The sequence below is a fragment of the Delphinus delphis genome, chromosome 9 (assembly GCF_949987515.2).
Source record: "Delphinus delphis chromosome 9, mDelDel1.2, whole genome shotgun sequence".
Taxonomy (NCBI): domain Eukaryota; kingdom Metazoa; phylum Chordata; class Mammalia; order Artiodactyla; family Delphinidae; genus Delphinus; species Delphinus delphis.
In genome coordinates, this window is record NC_082691.1 from 83,185,917 (window position 1) to 83,208,192 (window position 22,276).

General features: G+C 43.0%; 1 protein-coding gene across 1 annotated transcript in view; it reads left to right on the top strand.

Moving 5' to 3' along the window:
* Positions 1–22,276, top strand: part of SND1 (staphylococcal nuclease and tudor domain containing 1) — a 417,946-nt gene that overhangs the window by 1,105 nt on the left and 394,565 nt on the right. The gene's annotated exons all lie outside the window — the stretch shown is intronic.

Here is a 22,276-nt window from a genome sequence, read left to right on the forward strand (position 1 = left end):
GCTCCATGATAATTTTGTAGTATAAATTCTCTTTATCAATTGTCCCCTCTGTTGGCCTCCCCCCAACACTCCCTAATATTGGAACCTGACACTTCTTGGTTGTTACTAGAATTTCTGGTTGTGATGACCGCAGACTTCCAGATTGCATTTCAGACTGCAATTCTGACTTTTCCGTCAGGAAATATTCTTTATGAGATTTTGTCCCAAAGCTCTGTAGTGGTTTACTGTCTTTCACAGGATTAAAGTATTCTTCAGCTTGTGTGTATGAATTAGATTTCAAGACTTTTTTTTCCCACTGATGCTTATGTATTCATTTCTTAGGCGATATTCTGCCTCCAGCTGAGATTCTTAGGATTTTCAATATTGCTTTCCCGTTTATTTATACATAAACGGAGAGTCAGAATTTATCAGGAACTGAAAGAGAAGGGAATTTCCAAGGTCCACATATTTTCACCTCTTTGAAATACTGACTTGACCTATGAAAGAATTATCCTGAAGTGGCTCCTCTTAAATTAGCTTTTTCATTTGCACTGATCTTTCCATTCACCATAGGAACAGAGCAGTGCTTTGCGGTCTGGTAGTGGAATTGGCAGCACTGAGTGAATCTTTCTGAGTTTTTTCCTTTGCTAAGCCTTGAATTTTTCTTAAAGGCCCCCCTTATTTGGGGGGTGGGAGTGGAAGGAAGCTGAACATATTTTTGCTTCTACAAATTCTGGAGGTTTCCAGGGCATCTGGATTCTATGGGGTGATGATGTCTGCCCACAGATTACTCCCGAGGATACTGAATATCAACAATCACTTGTTTATTAAGGCTCATGTCTTGAGCTGAGTATTCTGTTTGTATTATCTCATTTATAATACCTAACAAGTAGATAGGATCATTGGCTACATTTTACCGGTATGTAATCTGAGGTTTAGAAAGAGTAGTTTACCCCAGGACAGGTACTTTTTAATTGGTAATGAGAGGCAGAGCTGGGACTTGAACCCAGGCCTGTCTGCTAAAGCACAGGTTCTTGAACATCATAGTACAGTGCCTCTGACTCCAGGGCATGTCGTTAGCAGAGGGCAGGGCGGGTGATGCATGGCCGCAAAATTGCAGGAAAGTGAAGCTGACTGTATTTGAGCGAAGGAAAGATTAGACGTTCCTCCTGTCTTGTCCGGGAGCTGCTGTTGTGCTAAGTGACTTTATTTGGTGCTTATGGTCCTTAGGTGCAAAGGAGTGTGGTGTGGAAGACACATTAGGGTTGGACGGAGGTTTTGAAGATTGAGTGGTAGGGTCACCTATACTGCTGTTTTTCTGTGACCAAGCTGCAAGGGGTGGGTGGGTGAGTTCCAGGCAGGGATTAGGTGAGGGAAGCTGGGTGAACTGCAGAGCGACAGGCAGAATTGTGCCAGGCTTCAAAGCCTGTCTGGAATGAAGAATCGACCCCTGGCCAATTGCTCTGTGTGAAGTTCTTCTGCTAAGCAAAGTTATATTTTCCTGGAGAGTAATCGTTTCCAGTGGTACCAGGAACTGCTTCGTAAGAACTGCAAGAGAAGATGGGGCTCTATGACAGAGGAAAGTGAGGAGGAAATAGTTTGATGAATAGGAAAATAGTGGCCACTGCTTTGCTTGCCTTTGGGTTGAGGGGCAGAAACTGACAAACCAGAGGCGGGCCTTTCAGGCTGAGATTTGTCTGGACTCAGGCTGAGCTGAAGGTCTGAAGGTCTGGGGTTGAGGTTTGCTGCAGTGAAGAAGAGTACTCACCCTTCCTCTTTTTTGGCCAAAGAACCATGGAAAGGCCGTGGCAAGTGCAAGTTTCTTCTGGTCTCTGCCTTGCCGTCCTCGCAAGTCCTGCATTCCTTCTTTTAAGGTTGAAGAAGAAAGAGCTGAGAATGAAGTTGTAAAAAATTTTTGCATTTGCCCAGTTTTTTTTAAATGACGGAAGAGGCTGCGTCTGCTATTGAGAGTGGGAGCCAAGGGACAGAGCTGGTTCTGGAATGTGTTGAAGGAGGAACTCGGCAGTAAGTTGACACAAGCATTGTGGGGCCCTTCTGTTACTGAGAAGGCAGTGAGAATGATGGAAAAACCGAAGGTGGATTTGTATATTTTTTGAGTTGGGATAAGACTGGCAATTGTGTGGGCAGACAGAATAGGACCTGGGAAAGTAAATGTCTCTGTCAAATCAGATGTTTTCTCAAAACCCTAGAGGATTCTATCTCTGGGTTTCTTGAGTAATTACTAGACTTTCTTTAGCTGCATCAGAATATTGTCAGCACATGTTAAATAGAGGTTGGGAGAAGTCTTGGGGTACTGAGTATAAAATTCAGTCACCCCACTTAGCAGCTACTTAGAGATGGCTATTTTCGCTGGTTTTGCTGTCCCCATTTACTTCTGTCTTGGGGATAGAGCCCTTTTCGAAGTCTTCACTCTAACCCTCCTATCTTATGTCTGCATGTCTTTTCAAGCAGGAGCACGTAGCAGGATAAAGCCACCGCAGTTCTTGAATCTTCTGTGCTTATCAGAAGCAGCCACGGAAGCAGCATATCTTATCCTGCTTATGGTGTGGAAGGCCAAATCTCAATTCCCATTTCACCCTGCCCCATTTAAAAGGGGAAAAGGATCCCTCTGCCAGTCTTTGGTTTTATGCTAAGAACCAAGATTACCACTCGATGCCTAAGCCTTGGGACACCTAAAGGAGGAGTTGGCCACAATTTCCTCCTTTGACAGGAATTGTGCTGCCAGGTTGTTGTGAAGCGGGATGTAGGCTTCCTGGTGAGTAGCTTAGTGGAAATTTCTCCAGTGTACAGCTTGTAGGAAATGCTGCCTATAATTTAGATCATTATAGCTGAGTGTTTCCTACATTTCTGAGCTAAGAAGTATGTGTCTTTCCAGACTGCAGTGGGGATAGAGTAGTAGTCTATTAATCTGTTCCTTCCTATGTGCACTTAGCTCTTGCAGACTGTGAAAGAAAAACACCTTTGCTAAGCTGCTTAAAACACTCTTATTCTACTGTTCAAAGGGACAAGGTAGCCGAATAAGAATATTTTAGTAGGGCCATTTGCAAAGAAGTGGGTGGAATAGGATGGAAGGCTTTTCCCTCTAGTCTTAAAATTGCCCACTTCCCAGCATGTGAGCATGGTAGCTTTCAATCAAAATTGTAAGTAAAGGAGCACTAAGTTTTTGCTATGTCTTAAAGACTTTCTGTCGTTTTTCCTGTATGAAAAGGAAGCGTCCATCTGGCTCTAGTCATGCTAACAGTGGCTGCTGCCATGTACTAACTAATGATATAGAATGATGAGCAATCATATTTCCTTTCCTGAACGAATTTTATTGATCATCTGTGTCAAGCACTGTCTGGGTATTAGAGAAACAGTGGTAAAAAAGTAAATCAGATTCCTGCCCTTACCGGTTCATAGAGGAGATAGGCAATCGACAGGTAAACAAGAAGATGATAGTATAAGATAGTGATTTCCGGTAGGGGAATGGGACAGAGTGGTTGGGAGGAAGGGAGGGGTGGCTCCTTTAGATAGGAAAGGCTTCCCTCAGCTGAGATCTGATGGACATCAAAGAACCAGCCATAGGGGAAGAGTTCCTGGCAGAGGGAACAGCAAGTGCAAAGGTCCTAGGGGTCTCCATTGGTGATTATTTTCAGAATTTTTATAGTAGCTCTTCAGTTTCTTCAAGTTCATTGTTTCACATAAATGGTATGGGTTTAACCTGAGCTATTAATATATGTGTTTTACGGTGAAAAAAGATGGAAAGGCAGCAGAGGTGATGGTTGTTCTGGTATCCTGGTGAGATCAGTAGCAGACATTAAGTCTACTGAATAAATATAACTGATGAGAGATTGATTAAAAAAATACTTGCTCTTGGTCATATTCATGTTTCTTACAGGGCCACGACTAAGGTTTGTTTTTTTTTTTTTAAGATTTATTTATTTATTTGGGTCTTAGTTGTGGCACGTGGGATCTTTAGCTGTGGCATGCGGGATCTAGTTCCCTGACCAGGGATGGAACCCTGCAATGCCCCCTGCATTGGGAGTGCAGAGTCTTAACCGCTGGACCACCAGGGAAGTCCCAAGACTAAGGTTTCCTGACTTCCTATCAGCCAATCCTGTGTATTCCCAAGGTACCCACCTTTCAGTGGACGGGACCTGGATGAGAAGATAAATGCCAAGAGCAGGCTTAGCAAGAGTTACATAGCAGCTAGAACCTGTCAGTGTTTATGCTCCTGACATCATTTTTTTACTGCCTGGAATGTAGTAGCTCTGGCCTCTGACAACACTTTTAACGTAGCAAGCTTTAGGTAACAGTGATGGTGAAAAGCGAAGTAGCATGCTTCAGAGCTCAAACTAATGGTCAGGAGAGAAGAGCTCATGAGCAGTGTGGCTCATTAACAGGAGTGGGGGCTCCTGAGGTGGGGTAGTGTTCAGTGCTGGTAATAACGAGGCAAATGATTTGGCGCGTCTATGCCCCAGTTTACTTGGGGAGTGAAATTTGGGAAATAAGTGAACATTTTAGTTTTCATCAGTAAGTTCAGAAGAGAAAATTGACCAGGTTTTTGAATCCCAGTAAGAAGGTTCTAAGGCCTGTTGCAAAACTTACTTATCAGCACGGGCTAGCAGTCCAGCTGATACGTATGGTTCTAGCAGGGTGTTCAGTAGATATCCTTTGGAATCTGGTCTTTGGATTTATTTTGTTTCATTTTTTCAAGGGAGAGCATAGCTAAATATTGCAGGAAATTTTTTTCCTTATCAGGGACAAGGAATGAAGTAAAGGGATTCAACTCTTTCTGGGCTTAGGTAGCTTTTCCTCTGATTTCTTGTTTGGAGATGGATACCCACCCAGGTCCTCCCACTGCCCCGCCCCAGTTTCTGTTGCTAATTCCTCTCTTGGGAGACTGACGTATGCTTTTTGTTCGTACAGCGGAAATTGATGCAGAATCACAGGTTGTGAACATTTGATGCAGATGGAGTGTCGTGGGGATTCACTTACTTTCCGTGAGACTCAATATGATAAATTAACGTCACGTTTTTCTCACTTAGCTCTAATGTTTAGGAAAAAAAACCCCAGAGATTTCAGTTGGCCTTTTTTAAAAATTAGGAAGTTAAGCAACTTACAGGGAAAATAAACCTAATGAAAATTTAGATGACACTCTCAGATGTCATTTTTGAGATGTTCAGTCTCTGATATAAACTGGGCTTGGCACATTTTCTCCATTTACATGCTTATGACGGAGACTTTAAGGCACCATCTCCTCTCTCTTTATGCCTTAACACAGTTTGAGGTGCTTTGCGTTCTCTTTATGTGGGAAGTAGCCTGCTCGGGATGGTCTTGTAACACCAACCTCATGTGTAATAGGGGGAATTGAGGAGATTTGGGAAACTGTGCTTCAAGTTAATAAATCCAATGCATTAACATTGTCCCTGGGAAGCAACCTGGAAGAGGAGAGAGATCATGGACCTGGGATTAAGGGGACACAGGTTCTAGGCCAGATGCTGCTGTTCTGCAGCTGTGTGCTGTGGGGTAAGGTAGTCTGCCTCTCAGGCTCTTTTCTTTTCTCTTAAATGAAGTGGTTGGACTCATCGTCTCTAAGCTCCTTACAGCCCCCAAAGGCTGCAAATGTATAAGAAGGAAGCCCTATGTCACGTGTCTTTCAGGCATGCATCAAAGCTGAGAAATCTTATGCCTTCTGGTAGTCTTCACTTTGAATTGCTGCTTATCCTGCAGGAGACATATTTTCTGTTCCCATTGCTTGTTTTTTGTTTTGTTTTGTTTTGAGAAGGTAGATTAGTTGAATTATGGTTTTCTAATGTGGAAGACCAGAGTTAGAATTTGAAGCAGACTAAGTGATCAGACACTGGAGCGGCTGGAGGGTAGATGGAATTGAGCCATGGAGATTCCTGGCTTCAGCGGTGGTGTCGGGATAGGCTAGTGGGAGTGATTGCTTGGGACCCAGAAGAACATGGTACCAGTGGGTTTTATTTATGCAGTCTCACCTCTGCTTCCGAACACCCAGCCATTCTCCTGGGGCAGCAGGTCTAGACCTGCGAGGGGTGGGGATGAAGAGGACACTCAGGGAACCTGTAACTCACGGGGAGAGTTTATTCTGATCCTGCTCTTGTTTGTGGGAGTCTGGCGGGAGCATGCGGCTTGGTTGTGTTCTGAGCTCTGGTTTTCACACTCTGAGGCCAAAGCGTCTTCCTTTAGATCACTCTCATTGTCTTGCAGATCTTTCCCACTTCCATTTCATGTGCTAGTATAGGAATCATCTTAATCTATTCTTGGTAGTTCCTCCCATGGTTTCTTCAGTTTATTTTTTATTGTAAGCTTTCTTACATCCTTTCTCGGAGTAGATTTAGAGAGAGAGAAGGAGGCCAGTGATTTTCTAAACAGGTCGTTGCATCAGGACCACCTAGAAGGCCGTTCTGAGGCACTGGATTAGAATCTCTGCAAGTGTGGTTTGGGAATCCGTATTTTATTCTTTTTTTTCCCCCGCTGCGCCGCACACCACGCGGATCTTAGTTCCCTGCGGTGGAAGCGTGGAGTCCTAACTACCGGACGAGCGGGGAATTCCCGGGAATACGTATTTTAAAATGCCACTCCTAAGTGATTCTGAAAGAGTCCGTTTGGGGTTCATCCAGGGGCTGGCATTTGAGACCCACTGATCTTGTTTAACTCCTGTGCTGTATGTAGTTGAAGGGGCAGGACATAAATGACAAAAGAAGTGTATGTTTTTGGGGCCAGTGCCTCTGAATTTTATACGAGAGGGGTTAGTAGCTTCTTTTTTTCTTTTTAGTACTTGTCTTGATGGCTCCCAGGACACTTTGCATTGCTTTTAATCTGTAGCTCAATATTAGGCTGACGTCCTCAGGGGTCCATTTACAGTGACTCCGAGACCCTATTCCTAGGTCATAACTGACAGCTGAGGAGTTGTTTTATATGCCTGATTTAGGCCATATGCTCATTTTAACACTCATTTGCCACTTTTCCTTCTATTTGCATAGATTCCCCAGATCTTCCTATAATTTGGCACCCATAACTTGGCACGTTATTACTATGGAAGTCTTTAGTGTCATCTACAAACATGAAGATTCTCTGCTCCTCACTTTCTGCTCTTAGAATCCTGCAGAACCACACATATGGGCTTTTTGGTTTCTCTATTTATATCCATCCTGTTTCTTGTTTATAAGCCCCGTTCTTAACAAGAACAACACCCGTAAAACCCAAAATGACAGTGGCCTCTGTGGTGGTCTTAGTCTTTACTTTTTTTTTTTTTTTTTTGCGGTATGCAGGCCTCTCACTGTTGTGGCCTCTCCTGCTGCGGAGCACAGGCTCCGGACGCACAGGCTCAGCGGCCATGGCTCACAGGCCCAGCCGCTCCGTGGCATGTGGGATCTTCCCGGACCGGGGCATGAACCCGTGTCCCCTGCATCGGCAGGTGGACTCTCAACCACTGCACCACCAGGGAAGCCCTAGTCTTTACTTTAAAAAAAAAAAAATTATTTATTTATTTTTGGCTGCGTTGGGTCTTTGTTGCTGTGCGCGGGCTTTCTCTAGCTACGGTGAGCAGGGGCTGCTCGTCGTTGCAGTGCGCCGGCTTCTCATTACCGTGGCTTCTTTTGTTGCAGAGCACGGGCTCTAGGCACAAAGGCTTCAGTAGTTGTGGTACACGGCCTCAGTAGTTGTGGCTTGCGGGCTCTAGAACACAGGCTCAGTAGTTGTGGCACACAGGTTAGTTTCTCCACAGCATGTGGGATCTTCCCAGACCAGGGCTTGAACCCGTGTCCCCTGCATTGGCAGGCGGATTCTTAACCACTGTGCCACCAGGGAAGCCCAGTCTTTACTTTCTATTCCACTAGCTTGTCTAATTTGTAAATAAAACTTTCTTGTAATTCTCAAGTCTTTGAGGTCCTTATGATTAAGGGTCACATTTGCAGTTCCTTGGTGGCCTTTCCTTCTTTTGACCAGCAGTTTTCTAGTTCATCCCTGAAATACTTCCACATGCTCAGGTGAATGCCATCCAGTGTTAGTAATTTCATAATTATTGGTATTTAAATGTTCAACTTCATGCTTGTTCCTAAGACTTCAAACAGTATAGAAGTATGTAAAGTTAAATGCAAAAATCTCTCTCTGCCCTCCTTATGAGTTTTCTACCATTCATTCTCATTCCCTTAAGTAAATGTTCTTCCCACAGTTTTTTCATGCAGATATGTACACCCTCCCTTTTTAAACAAACAAACAGAAATGAGGTCGTAATGAGTCCTGTAACTTTCTTTTTTAAATTGTCATAACTATCTGTGTCATAATTATACATCTACCTCGTTCTTTAATGTTTGAGGAGTATTCCATAGTTTGGGTGTGTTTGCTTATCCACTCTTTTCCTGTTGATATATCAACATTCTTTGATACATCTTCGTGTTCTTGTGTCGGCATTTCCCTAAGATAGATTCCTAGAAGTGCACTTAATGTTTTCGGTAGTTGTAGCGGGCGCTTTACTTAGACTTCACCTTTTTATATCCTACCAGGATCATCTTAGATTAGATTTAGGGCAAAATACAGCTTATCCTCTCCTTACACTCATTAATGCTTTCACGGTTGGTAGTCTATTTCCCCAGTCAGTATCCTTGAAAACCACTATCTTTTCAGTGGAGGGCAGGGCTCTGCTCCTGGGGATCATTACATCACTACTCTTTAATTGGTTGAAGGCCCCCAGATGTTTTGAGGTCTTGAACTTCAAGGATAGTAGGCTCTTAGAGCTTTAGCCTTACCGGCTCTCTCTGGGTTCTAGAGAGCTCCCTGGCTAAGAAAGGGTGCAACTACCTACCTATGGATGACAGGAGGAGGTCAGAGGCAAGGTCCTGTGAGAGGCCTGACTTTTCTTTCCTACAGTCTGGTACGTAGCTCTTCCTCATTTTTCTTCTTGGATTAGCAGGTGGGGTGGTAGTGGTGGGGAGCCTGACACATCCTGCACGGGGAAAGTCAGCCATTTTTAGAGTTGTTCGGAGAGGCTGAACCAGGGGAGTCTTGTTTTCAGCCTTTGGTGCAGCTCATCTCAACCCTGCTGATGGTTTACCTCCAGTTTCCGGGGCTTCCGGTGTGTGTGTGCCCCTCCCATATTTTTAGCACATTGGAACACTGCCTCTACTTTTATTTAGTTTGAAAATCTTTGGGGCAATCAGCTATTTTAAAAATTGAAATATTATTTTAAAAGGAAATGATTTCACCATTGAAAATGGGAAACCAGTATTACTTCCTGGTTACTACTTACTAGAAAGTACCTTTAGAAAAACCCCGCAATGAAAACTAAACAGCGAGTGTTATTAAATTCTAGCTAGGTACAGCGTTTCGCAGCGGGCTCTCAAGGAAGTGTGTAACAAGTGGTAGAGATGTGCTAAAGGCTTCCTGCCGCCAAACTGAAACTTCGTTTAATAGAAAGGATTGAAAGAGAATTGAAAAGGGGACAGGAGACAGTTCTTATTTATGTATAAATATTAAATGCTGGTACATACATACAGGGATCATATACCACCTAAACCAGTTTTTCTTGGTTTGTTTTTTAAACAAGCCCACACTTTGGGAAACAGACACATAAGTTGTGTCTTGAGGCCGAACCGAACTGATTTTCTGTGATGGCTGTGGCCCACGTCATTAGCTTCACTGGCTACTAGCCACAATACCTTGGGCAAGTGACTTTACCCTTTACCTTCCAGCTTTGCCTGTAAACGAGCATAATAACAGTGCTCACCTCATGGGGTTGTTGCTGATAGAATGAGTGAGAGAAAGCGGTGTTCTGACCATTGGCTGGTGTTAGTAGTCCAGCACTTTCCGCATCTGTCCCCAGCTTAGATGGGACTGGAATTGGAACCAGCTGAGGTAAAATGAGAGGAAGAAGGGCGCCTGGCAAGTTTCGTGATGTTAAGGCGGTTCAATTTGAAGGACTGGCTTTAATTTTGAGATTATATTCTTACTATTATTATTATTTTTGGCTAAAATGTCCTTTACTTTATAAATGATGTGATGGCCTTTGTTTTCTTTCATGTCCTCGGTACAGATAAAAAAATGTATAACATGTCAGTCCTTAATTTTTGGAAGTGGGGGAAACTCTACTGGTCTGGAATCTTTAAAAGTCTGGGAAGCCCTGGCTTAGCAGAAACTGTGCACTGGCAAATGTGTAACCTTCTGAGCTTTGGAGGTATTAATTTAACCGTTAGGAAAGATTAAACAAATTTAGGTAACACGTGGAAAAGGGCAGCTGTATGTGAATACTAGTTGTGGTTCAGCGGCGCAGGTGAGGCTAATCAGGCAAAAATACAACGGGCAAAGTTTTGGTTTCCTTTGACTTCTGCCCCATCCTCCCAGGAACCCTCTAGCCTCCGGTGCTTTAGGACTGGGCTGCATTTCGTCTCCACCCCCAAAGGATCAAAACTTGAAGTTGATATATTTCGAAAAAATTTTCCACTACAACATAAAACATTTTCTGTTTTCTTTGCCCCGAGGTGGACTAGTTTGTTTGGGCATTTTCTGGTCCTCTTTGGGAGATTGGCAGAGAGGAACAATGTGTAGGACCAGCATAAACTGGTTATTTGTGAGGAACAGCCCCTTACCTGGCCTCCCACCTTTGTAAGGACAGGGCAACTTACATCACAGTTTGCCCAGGGCTGTTGTCTTGGCACAATTATCAGTAACGCCCCATTTTCACTCTCAAAAGTGTTCTGATTTGAGTGATAAAATGTATGTTTTATGGGTTTAGTAAGAAGAGTCAAGTCTGGGAGAAAGAGTGGGTTGGCATAGTTCAGCAGAGGCCAAAATAAACAGAAGGTAGATGGTTTTTTAAGTAGCTGCTAGGATGGCCTGGGGCAGGGTGGAGGGTCTCCAGGCTTTCATGGAGCACAGGCAGCCCAGGCTTGAGACCAGGCTGTGCACCTGATTCTGGGTAAAGCTTTGGGCTGATGAGATTTTAGGTGTCCCTCTCATTAAAATGCTGTTAAATAGAGGCAGGTAACCTTGTTTGATGGTGGAAGCGGGACCTCGTGAAGTTAAATACTGAAGGTTTTCTTGGAGAATGGATGGGTTGGAAAAATCAGATGTGATATTTTCAGATCAGTTTCTCTGTTTTAAACATCTCTTCTGGGGAGACGGTGAAAGTGACAGGTCTTGACAGAGGCAGAGGAATAAAATGGATGAGATGAAAGGCAGCAGAAATGGGTAGGTCCAGGTGGGAATACTCAGATGTTCGTGAAAGCAGCTGTGAGCAATCTGCTGTCGATGTGCAAGTTGAAGGAAACTTGCCTAAAGTGAGGAAGGCCTCCTGGAAGTTTGTGGTAGAGAAAGGAATGAGAAGCGAGACATTTAAGTCTGTGTTTCCAGTCTCCGGAATGTGATGTTAGTGAACTTTTAAACTTTATGAATTCTGTTCCAGGAGAGGGAGGATGCATTATTTTATATATAACCTTTAATACCAGGGGCATTTTTATTTTTGGCAACCACCCAAAACAGTGACTTACTCTGTCAAGTGTAATTTAGCTGCTTACCTAACAGTACTGTCCCCAGTCTTCATGGAAGGTGGGGCATTTCTTCCTCCCATTCCTTCCCCCTTTGTGTAAGTAAGGGGGAGGGAGACTCCATCCGAGTACCTGGGAATCCCTCTGAGCTTTATTATTCTGTGTGCAGTAATTGCTTGTGTTATTACTCCTGGCAGGTGAGCGCTTTTGCAGCCCAGAGGCCAGGGGGCTGCCTCTGTTACTTAAAAGCCGAGTTATCTTGTTAAACTCCTCTCTTGTGAGAGCTTTAGACTCTCCTGAGACCTCCCGCAGGCTCTCTGGAGCCCAGGCCCGGCTCCCGGTTCAGCCTGCCCTGCCCGGGTGTTAGTCATCTCATGCCAGCGTGTCACAGAGCCAGTCAGTGTGGGGCTGCCGGCCAGACTGCGCGGCTTCCATTGAATTCTTCAGCGTCCCCCGATTGGTGCTCTGAATGAAAGTATCTCTCCTACTCTCGTGTCAGAAGAAAATGTATTTCCCGGATTATCAACAGGATGAAGGTGAAAGCCAGTGTAGAGAGAATAATAAACTTGGGACTCAAGATTATCTGAGGAACGGGGAAAATCGGTTTTTGAAAGGGGTTGATGGCACAAGGCTAAACATAGTAAAGATGCCCCAGGAGTCTGAGCTGTCCATAAACTTTCTTGTGAGATTTCTATGCTTTATGTGTTACAAACTTTCATTTATTTTGAAAGAAAAAAAACCAAAAAAAAAAAAAACAGTGAGGGGAATCAAAGAGCTGGGCTTTAATGATAGTATAGGGTAAGTAGAATATTATTGGCATTTTTTAATAAAAATGGAGGAGCAGTCTCTTCTGGGCAGTACTTGTAAGCAAATTCCAGATCATGGCCAGATAGCCTTAGTTTAACTTCTTGAAGAGGTGTGCAAATCTGTGCATTATGGTTAAGGATGGGGGTGGGCTGGGCACACCAGCATATAGTGGGGAAGGAATGACCACTTGTAATCTTCAGCTGTGTTAGGTAATAATGGCGTTCATCACACTCTCTGAAGGATTTTAATAGTAAGGGGAATCTTGGGATGGTACATTAATTTAGCAATAAAGGACTCTGAAAGGTTTATGGTAGATTTGTGGTTTGTACTTTTTTATTTTGACATCTAAAATTGACTATCAACATTTCAAATAGGAAAAGTTTCCAAAGAAGTTTGGACAATAAAATGGGAACATCAATGCTTTCCATGGGTAGCACAGAAGTTTCTTGACTTTCCCAAGTTCTACAGTCAGTCCTACATATAAGCCAAAATAAGTATATTAGGTATTCTTGAGAGACGATTCATTCTGAACAGTATTGCGTATTATGCTCATAATCCAGCATCCGTTTGCTATAAATTAGTTCTAAGAAAAAATGTGCATGGCTTTACAGAAGCAAACCTGAGGAACAGTAAATGCAATAATCTTCATTCCTCTAGAATGTTGCAAGAGTCTGATATACTTTCACTTAGCTGTATCTGTCTGGTGCAGGCCTCCTACCCCCTTTTTAATCATGGGGTTATGATTTGCTGTTTTGCCTAGTGTACCTTTTGCTCAGGGATGCAGTGATGGCAGTGCTCTGAGGAGGAGAAATAAGATGACAGCAGCTGTGGCCATTGAGGCTGGGAAAGCAGTAGCTGGGCTTTCCCCCTTTCTGGATCAGGTTTTGTGGTTACACTTCTGTCCTTCCTCTGAGCACTGGAGTTGGGGAGGAGGCACGAGAGTTAAAGGGTGGGGAGGGCTGGACGTACAGACCCCGTTAACTGAGTAGCCCCTGGAATGCAACCTAGGCCTCTCCACCCTGCCTTGACAACTTGCTTGGCAACTTGCTTCATCTCCATTTGCCCCTGAAGCGGGGAGGAAAAATCTTTGGCCTCAGAACACATTTTTTCTTGAGCTTCCTTAACAGAAGACCTGTCTTTGGGGAGTTGCCTCTGATACCTGCAGTGCCAGTGCATCAATTCAAGAGAAATAAGACCTTAACCTTCCTCTCACATTTTTTAGCAGTTCTGAAACGTGGAGTGGACAGATATGCAAAGTGTATCTGAACCAAAAAAGGCACTGGTGATTTGAAACCCACAAAATAGGCTAAGGCCAGACACCCTAGAAGTGTGTATTTTGAAGCATTTAAGAAAACAATTGGTGACTTTTTGAAGTGCCTTAAAATTTCCCACAGTCCACAAACCACATCTTTGGGCTAGGGTTACAGTTTGTCATTGTTTGGTAAACAGTATTACAGGGTGGGATGTGGAAAATATTCAGAAGGCATGCCCTTGGAATTTTTAATCCCATTCATGACAGGCATATGAACATATCTGTAATACTTGGTGTACAAACAGTGCTTAGAACGGATCTTTACATCAAAGCCTTAGTGTCTAGAATTCGGTGTTTTTAGTGGCTGTATTATACTCTAACTGGGGTCTGGTTGGGAAGGCGGGGTGGGTTCTGAGCCCCTTGGACAGGGCTGTGAGGTGCCTTGATAGTAGCTTCAGCTTGTCTTCTCCACTGAGCACTTCCCTCCTTGTCAGTGTGTTCTTTGCCTCCACTAATATTTCACTGTGAGCTTCTTCCCTGGAGATAAAATGAAAAAAATGTTACTCTCATCGCTATCAGTTTAGGCATTTTTGTTACCGTGGTATTTGGCTTTGGGATGTAAATCTCTCAAGAGATTCTTGTCTATTAAACAAGAATAAATATAAGAATCATCGAAAATACAATCCTAGAAGAGATGACAGTTCTTGTTCAGACAGAGTATCTCTTTGGGGGATATAGGAAATGACTGAGGAAAGTGGGAGGACAATTGAGTATCGAATAGTTAATCGGGAGATTTCTCCAGTGTGGTCTGGGACATAGATTTGAATGGTTTCTGTTGACAATAGACTTCATAGTTCGCAGGAAATAATTGAGTGGTTGGAAATGAGTTAGGTAAAACATTCTTAAAGGATGTAACAAGGAAATTTGACATTTCATAATAAGAGGGCTGATGAAGAAAGCGGGTTGAAGAAAATGTTCCCAGAGGAAACACAAACTTCTTAGTGGAGAATAAAATGATACTGAAGTTTGTTGGAGTTGCCTTAGAGAGGACAGAGAGAGAGGGCTGGACAAAGTACTGAACTCTGGGAGGGGAGAATCTTTGAGGGGAGGGTTAGGTGAGGACGCGCTTGCCTGTAGGTCATGCTAGGGAGGGGTTCCCTGTAAGGCCTTAGAGAACCTTTGGGTTACCTGTTGTCATTTGTCGGAAAAACAGCTGTGAATGCAGCGCATACTCTTAAGAGCTTGGCTCTCTCGTTAGCTTCAACAAAAATCCACTAAGCTATGAGCTGCTTAAGGACAAGGACTGTGTTTTAATTGTTTTCGTCCCTTCTTTCCAAAGTCTAGCACTTGATACTTGCGCTTGATACATACTAGGACCATTCATTTATTCAGAAAAAACACTTACTGAATGCTTACTTTGTCTCTCGTCTTGTTCTGGGCTCTGGGGCTACCATGGTGAATAAGATAGATGCAGTCCTTGCCCGGAGAGAGCTTGCACCATGGAGTGGAAAACTGATACTATACAATTCATTATGCTATTTAATGTTGTGATGAATTCTATGGGAGAGAAATACAGAGGCTCAGAGCATATATGGCATATAGCTGACCTAGTCTGGGGATTGGGAAGGCCTCTTTGAGTAAAGTTTAAGCTGAATTTGCCGGAGGACAGGTTTGAGCCAGGCAGATTCCCCAGGCACAGTGGGGAATAAAGTGTGTGTGTGGGGAGATTAACCTCGTTGTGCATACCTGTCACCTGAGGATCTTATTAAAAGGCAGATTCTGAATCAGGAGGTCCAGGTAGGGTCTGAGTCTGCAGTTCCGACAAGCTCTCAGGTGACTGCTGGTCTGTAATTGCCTTCAGAGGCTTTCCGTGCATCCTCCTTCTCCCCTTTCTTTGTTTCAGTTGAAAGATGATGGGTCAATACCACCCCCTGCCCTGCGCTGTGCCTCCCTCCATCTGTAGTCATGGTGGCTGCAGTGATTTAACTTTTCAGTGTATTCAAAGTATAGTTGATTAGCTGTAGAGACTCTTATTCTTGCGGAAGAGGAAATCAGGATTTGGTAAGGATAAAAGAAAATAAAATCTAAACTTGGGATCCAGTGTTTTGCAAATTAATAGATTTCTCTTGGCATTTACCAAAACATCTTTCCCTTTGTTTCTAGACTAGAGTGGGGGACCCAGGCATTGTTTTTGATAATCAGATTCTTCTTCATTAATAAAGAAGGCCAGCTCCTGAGGAAAGGGATTACCATCAAGATTACAGGATTTAAACCAAAAATATGGATGGTGCTCTGGCCTCTTAGAGAATGTTCTCAATAGAGGACTCTGAACTTTCATCCATTGTTTCTCAAAACTTTTGAGACATTAAGGGGTTTTTAGCTTTTCTGAATATAAAATCTAATTAGATCACACATGTAGGTTTTTAAAATACCCACCAGATAACTAGCACTGGAAGGAAGAGGACATCTCCCTAAAATTCAAGATCCTTTTTGGGAGTGATAGCCTTTTCTTTTTTTTTTTTGATGCAGACCATTTTTAAAGTCTTTATTGAATTTGTTACAATATTGTTTCTGTTTTATGCTTTGGTTTTTTGGCCGTGTGGCATGTGGGATCTTAGCTCCCTGACCAGGGATCTAACCTGCACCCCCTGCATTGGAAGGTGAAGTCTTAACCACTGGACCGTCAAGGAAGTCCCCAGCGATAGCTTTTTTGAACTGTGTGCTCAGAGGTTGGAATTCTGTGATTTGAATGCGTCTAGCATATTATCTCATTTGGAAGAAGAACATGAAGCGATCAGCGGATCATATGGGATGATATGGTCCTTGCAACACAATAATGGTTTTGTCACTGAACTGAACTTGGGTCTGCTTTGCTACACAGCAAAGCCAATTTACTGACACCAGGTTGTGGTGAAGTATGTTTATTTGCTGGGTGCCAAGCAAGGTGGCTTGTGTTCAGAAGACCTGAACTCCTTGATGGCTTTCAGGGGATGATTTTCTTTTTTTAAATTTTTATTGGAGTATAGTTGATTTACAATGTTGTGTTAGTTTCAGGTGTAGAGCGAAGTGAATCAGTTATACATACACATACATCTACTCTTTTTTAAATTCTTTTCCCATGTAGGCCATTGCAGAGTACTGAGTAGAGTTCCCTGTGCTATACAGTAAGTCCTTATTAGTTATCTATTTTATATATAGTAGTGTGTATATGTCAATCCTAATCTTCCAATTTATCCCTCCCTCAGGGAATGATTTTTATTTATTTATTTATTTTTTTAATTTAATTTTTTTTTTTTTGCGGTACGCGGGCTTCTCACTGTTGTGGCCTCTCCCGTTGCGGAGCACAGGCTCCGGACGCGCAGGCTCAGCGGCCATGGCTCACGGGCTTAGCCGCACCGCGGCATGTGGGATCTTCCTGGACCGGGGCACGAACCCATGTCCCCTGCATCGGCAGGCGGACTTTCAACCACTGCGCCACTAGGGAAGCCCGGGAATGATTTTTAAAGGCAACATTTGGGGAGAGGGCTGCAGGGTGTATGACTTTCTTCTTCTGATTGGTTGATGGTGAGGTAATAGGGTGATGTGAATCTTAATTATCAATGTTCTGGTGCCTGCCTGCCAGCCAGTGTGGGGTATACAGTGTGTAGTCACTGTCCTCTACCCAGGTTGGGGGGGGGGTCTTAGTTTGTGCAGAACAACTCAGAGATATGTGTTAAATTGTGTGTGTCCCTTGAGGAGGAACTAGAACTCTGTTTTATCACTGAACTATTCTCGTTACTTCTCTTGTTTAACTGCCTTTTGTTTCTGTATCCCCTCACTCCCCTAATGAGTAACTGCTGGAGCCTGCCGTTTGGAACTCTGGAAGGCCTAGGAGACTAAAGCCTTCTATAAACAAGAAATGGGGGACACGGAGGGGCTTTTGTACCCGGGAGGGCCCTACAGGATCCTGCTTGGTTTCAGTTTGACATTCATTCTTTTAGTTGTGTGTGCGGAGGGGGTTTGGGAGGGGAGCAAGACAGATTTTCAGAATCACCAAGGAGTTCTTGTTCTAGGGATTTGTTTTGTCTTTGAGGCTCTAAAGCAGCTGGTAGTATGTTTTGCACCTTTTTCAAAAGGTTTTTAAATTTTATTTAAAAATAATCTCAAACTTACAGAAAAGTTGCAAGAATAGTGCAAGTAACTCCTGTGACTTTCCCCGCAGAGGTTGCCATATCATCTTCTTTGTATTTATAACATATAGTCATTATTTGTGGTAGTTCTGTTCTGTCAAGTCACAAGCGCTGAATTAGTGAATTTTGAACCATCGCTCCTCTGAGAAATACTGAGTTAGTTCCTGTGAGCCTCTGGTCACCACATTTTCATCAAGTAATAGATATATGACCTTGTTCTGTGTGCTTTTGTTTAAAGACCTCTTACTTGGGGCTTCCCTGGTGGCTCAGTGGTTAAGAATCCCCCTGCCAGTGCAGGGGACATGGGTTCGAGCCCTGGTCTGGGAAGATCCCACATAACGCGGAGCAGCTAAGCCCATGAGCCACAACTGCTGAGCCTGCACTCTAGAGCCCGCAAGCCACAACTACTGAAGCCTGCACACCTAGAGCCCGTGCTCTGCAACAAGAGAAGCCACCGCAATGAGAAGCCCGCGTACCGCAACGAAGAGTAGCCCCCGCTCGCCGCAACTAGAGAAAGCCCGTGCGCAGCAATGAAGACCCAACACAGCCAAAAAAAAAAAAAAAAAAAAGTCCTCTTACTTGATATGTAGTCTTGATTCATTAACTTTGAACATATGAGCAACAGCACTATAACTTGTGCCTAAATGAAAATTACCTAGTATTTTCTCTGTAGGGCACGTAACAGCTTTCTTTGTGCTTAAGAAAACTTCATGACTACGCCTGTGGGCCATTTTAAACAGCAGAATCACCACCCAAAAGCCCTGATCACTGCAGTAATTTTCCTTCAGCTTTAATAGTCTGAGTACTTGACCCTAAACGTTTGGTCGAGGGGTCAAGTCCTGGAGTGATCATATGATCACTCTTATGCTCTTCTGGAGTCAGTTTTTGGTTCTTTTCCCTTTTTGGTAATTTTCACATGTGACGTTTACTCTGATAAACTCTTTTGACAACTGGAATGGATTTTTCTGGAATGACACTTTGTGTTTTCCTGCCATATAGTTCCTGCTGAGTTCTTATTTCTGAGTAACTCTGGTTCCTTGACCACCGTGGAGCTGAGCCTTGGGGTGGTGAGGACTTGGCTCTGCAGAGGATCATCACCGGGCTTCTGGCCTCTAGGAGACTGAGCTAGTTCCTTTCTGGTTAGGCTGTATTTGTGCAGGTTACAGCCTTGTGTTCTTTATGTTAAGTCACGACTGTTTTGATACATAGTTCTCATATCAGATGTTTAATATTTGGGGTTTATTAGAAAGTGCACGGGGAAAACCTGTGTTCTAGTCCTGATGGCCATCATCTAACTGTGCCACAGTTTTTTGTGAGGATGGAGAGGAGTGGACAGTAGGGAGGGAAGAGAAGAGAGACCAGCGTGCCCTTAACATTTCTTGCGTACCTACTAGGTGTCAGGTACCGTGAGGCATCTCGCTTAATAATCATAACGTCCAGAGAAGATGGCAGTAGTATTGTCCTCACTTATAGATGAGGGAATGTCATCACAGTGTTCGGAATGCTTGTCACTTGAGTTTGTGTTCAAACTTAAGACTATCTGATTTCAGATTCATGGTCATCTGAGGCTGTGATTGTCAAGACACTTTGTCAAGTTTGAAGTTAAGAATAAACTTAAGATACGATACTTATTTGCCATGATCTCTGAGGACAGAGGTTCAGAAATCACTTAAGTCCACTCTCCTAGAGAGTGGGTATCTTAGGTGATAAAGCAGGGAAATGAGATCATGGATTATTTCTCTAATTCTTTCTGGTTGAATTCAGTGGTGGGAGAATTTCCATGAATTTGATATTCACTTGTAAACCCCAGGAGGAAATGGTTCTTTTTCTGTGGTACATATACTTCCAGTCTTTACTTCAGACCACACTTTGAGCCCTTTTTTTTTTTTTTTTAAATTTTGGCCACACCCAGCGGCTTGCGGGATCTCGGTTCCCCGACCAGGGATTGAACCTGGGTCATGGCAGTGAAAGTGCCGAATTCTAACCACTAGACCACCAGGGAACTCCCAAGCCATTTCTTATAAAAACGATATTGGCTATTATTTATTGAGTCTTTTGGCCACCCTCTGTGCCAAGGGCCTTATTCCCTTGTTTAGGTTTCATCACACCTCTCATGGATATTCTGATATACTTATTTTATAAATGAGGAAATTGAAGCTAATAGAGCCAATGAACTTTCAAAAATCATCACTGACATGGGTTTGATTCTGAAACTAAATTCTTATTGCCACTTACCACTGCCCCTTCCCTGATTATAAAGATGAGCAGTATGTGTAACTTGAAGTGGTCGTCCAGAATTTATTTTTGCTGTGCACGTACCATTTAACCTGCCATAAAACTAGTTTTCATCTCATTCCTTGTCATAATGTTTTATATCAGAGGCTGGCAAACTGACTCTTTGAAGGGCCAGGTAGTAAATACTTTAGCCTTTGAGAGCCATGTGGGCTCTGTATCAGCTACTCAACTCTGCTGTTTCAGTGTGAAAGCAGCCATATAGACTATTACATAAGTGAATGAGCTTGGCCATGTTCCATCAAAACTTTATTTATGGAAGCTGAAACTTGAATTTCATACTCTTTCCATGTGTTACATAATATCCTTTTTTTTTTTAACCACTTAAAAATGTAAAAACCATTTTTAGCTCATGGGTTGTACAGAAACAGGTGGTAGGGCGGATTTGGCCACTGGGCTGTAGTTTGCCAATCCTGCTTTTTATCATTCTGAAGTTTTCTTCCTTTGTGTCTCCTTTTTGGGTATTCTTTGATAAAATTGAGACTGCAAGTCTGCTTTCCCTGCATATGGTAGTGTTTAATAAGTGTTGATTTGGTTTGGGGAGCCAGCTCATGGAAGCTTTGCTGGCTTAGTGATTTAGTCTCTGACACCTGCTCTGCTGGCATACGGAAATGGAGATTTTTAACTGAGGAAAAGATTTAATCAGTAGGTAACCTCACCTACCGTTTTAACAGATAGCAACTCCCCAAATGCTTGTTTCTTCCTGTGTCATAGTAGAACATCAGGTTTGGGGACTTCAGGTCTAGTACTTGCTCTGCCATCAATTTTATTTTAAGCAAAAGTCACTTTAGCCTGTCTCATTTGCAGATTCTTCATCTGTAAAATAAAAGGGCCTTGATTAGATGCTCTCAGTTAGCTGCCCTCTCTCTGCAGGTGATCCTTAGAGTCCCCTTGGGATTTGAACTTGCTTCTTTCCAAACTGAGGCCCAGTTCATGGTACAGCTGGCCCTGGATTGTCTCTCCTGAAAGAGCTGGTGTGCCTGGCACAAGTGAAATGGCCTGCCACGAGGCCATGGGCTTCCAGGTCATTGTGCTTGAATGCTGGGCCCTTTCATTTAGGTTTGCCTCTTGCTTTCGCCAGAAAAAGAAAGAAAAAGCCGGTCATGTTGGCGCATATGCTGGGAAAGACCTCCCAGACCACACGGCTTAGGCTCTTCTGGGATTGCTTGCACCTTGTCTAAATGACGTTTTAATTTTCAAGAGATGATTCTTCCTGTGGAGGCAACAGCTCTGGCAGCCAGGAAGCATTTTTTCTGATATACTAAGATTTTCTCCAATCTCAGTTTTTTTTTTTTTTTGTTAAGTTCTACTTTAATTCCGTTTCTTTAGAGTTTTTTGCTTCATTAAAGTGCACAACAGTTCTTTCCCGTCCCCTGATGGTATTTTTAGGTGGAGAAAACACCTTGTCCAGAGAAGAGTCGCTGGCCTGCTTCTTTGTCCTCTAAACATGCAGCCTTTGGGTTGTGGCCTTTGCAGACTTCTGGATGGCATTATGGCCTGTTCTTGGTTCTTGGACTGTTAATGATTTTCTTGGTTCTCCTTTCTGTGCCACAGAGGGAAAGGAGTTCATTCTACTTGCTGTGTTGTTTCTCAGAAAAAGCTTGTATTGTTTTTGGCCATCTTTCTCCTTTTTAGGGCTTTGTAGATTTCACTAAAGTTCTGCTTCTTTCCCGTGACTTCTATCTTCTTATTTCTCGAGGACTTGAAAGTTTACAGAAGCCCTTCATTCTGTTGTGAATCCCCATGCCTGAATTTTGGGTCTGAGTAGGCTGCCTTTTAAAAAACTTTTGTTAGTGTTGTTCAGCTAAGGGTCTAATCTTCCTACAAGATATGGAAATACCCCTGTGGAAATAGACATTTTATGTCATATTTTTGTACTTCCATATTGGATCTTAATTTTTTTAATTTAAATAAATTCACATACCATAAAATTACTCACACAACTGTTGCCACTGTCTAATTCTAGAACAGTTTTCATTGGTACTTAAAAGAAAAAGAAACCCTGGACTTATTAGCAATCACTCCCTGTTCTCTCCCTCCAGCCCTTGAGAACCACAGATCTACTTTCTGTCTCTATAGATTTGCCTGTTCTGGACATTTCATATAAATGGAATCATTTCAATATGTGGCTTTTTGTCTGGCTTCTTTCACTTAGCATAATGTTTTCAAGATTTATCCATGTTGTAGCATCAATCAGTACTTCCTTTCTTTTTATTTCTGAATAATATTCCATTTTATGGTTATACTAGATTTTGCTTATCTGTTTGTCG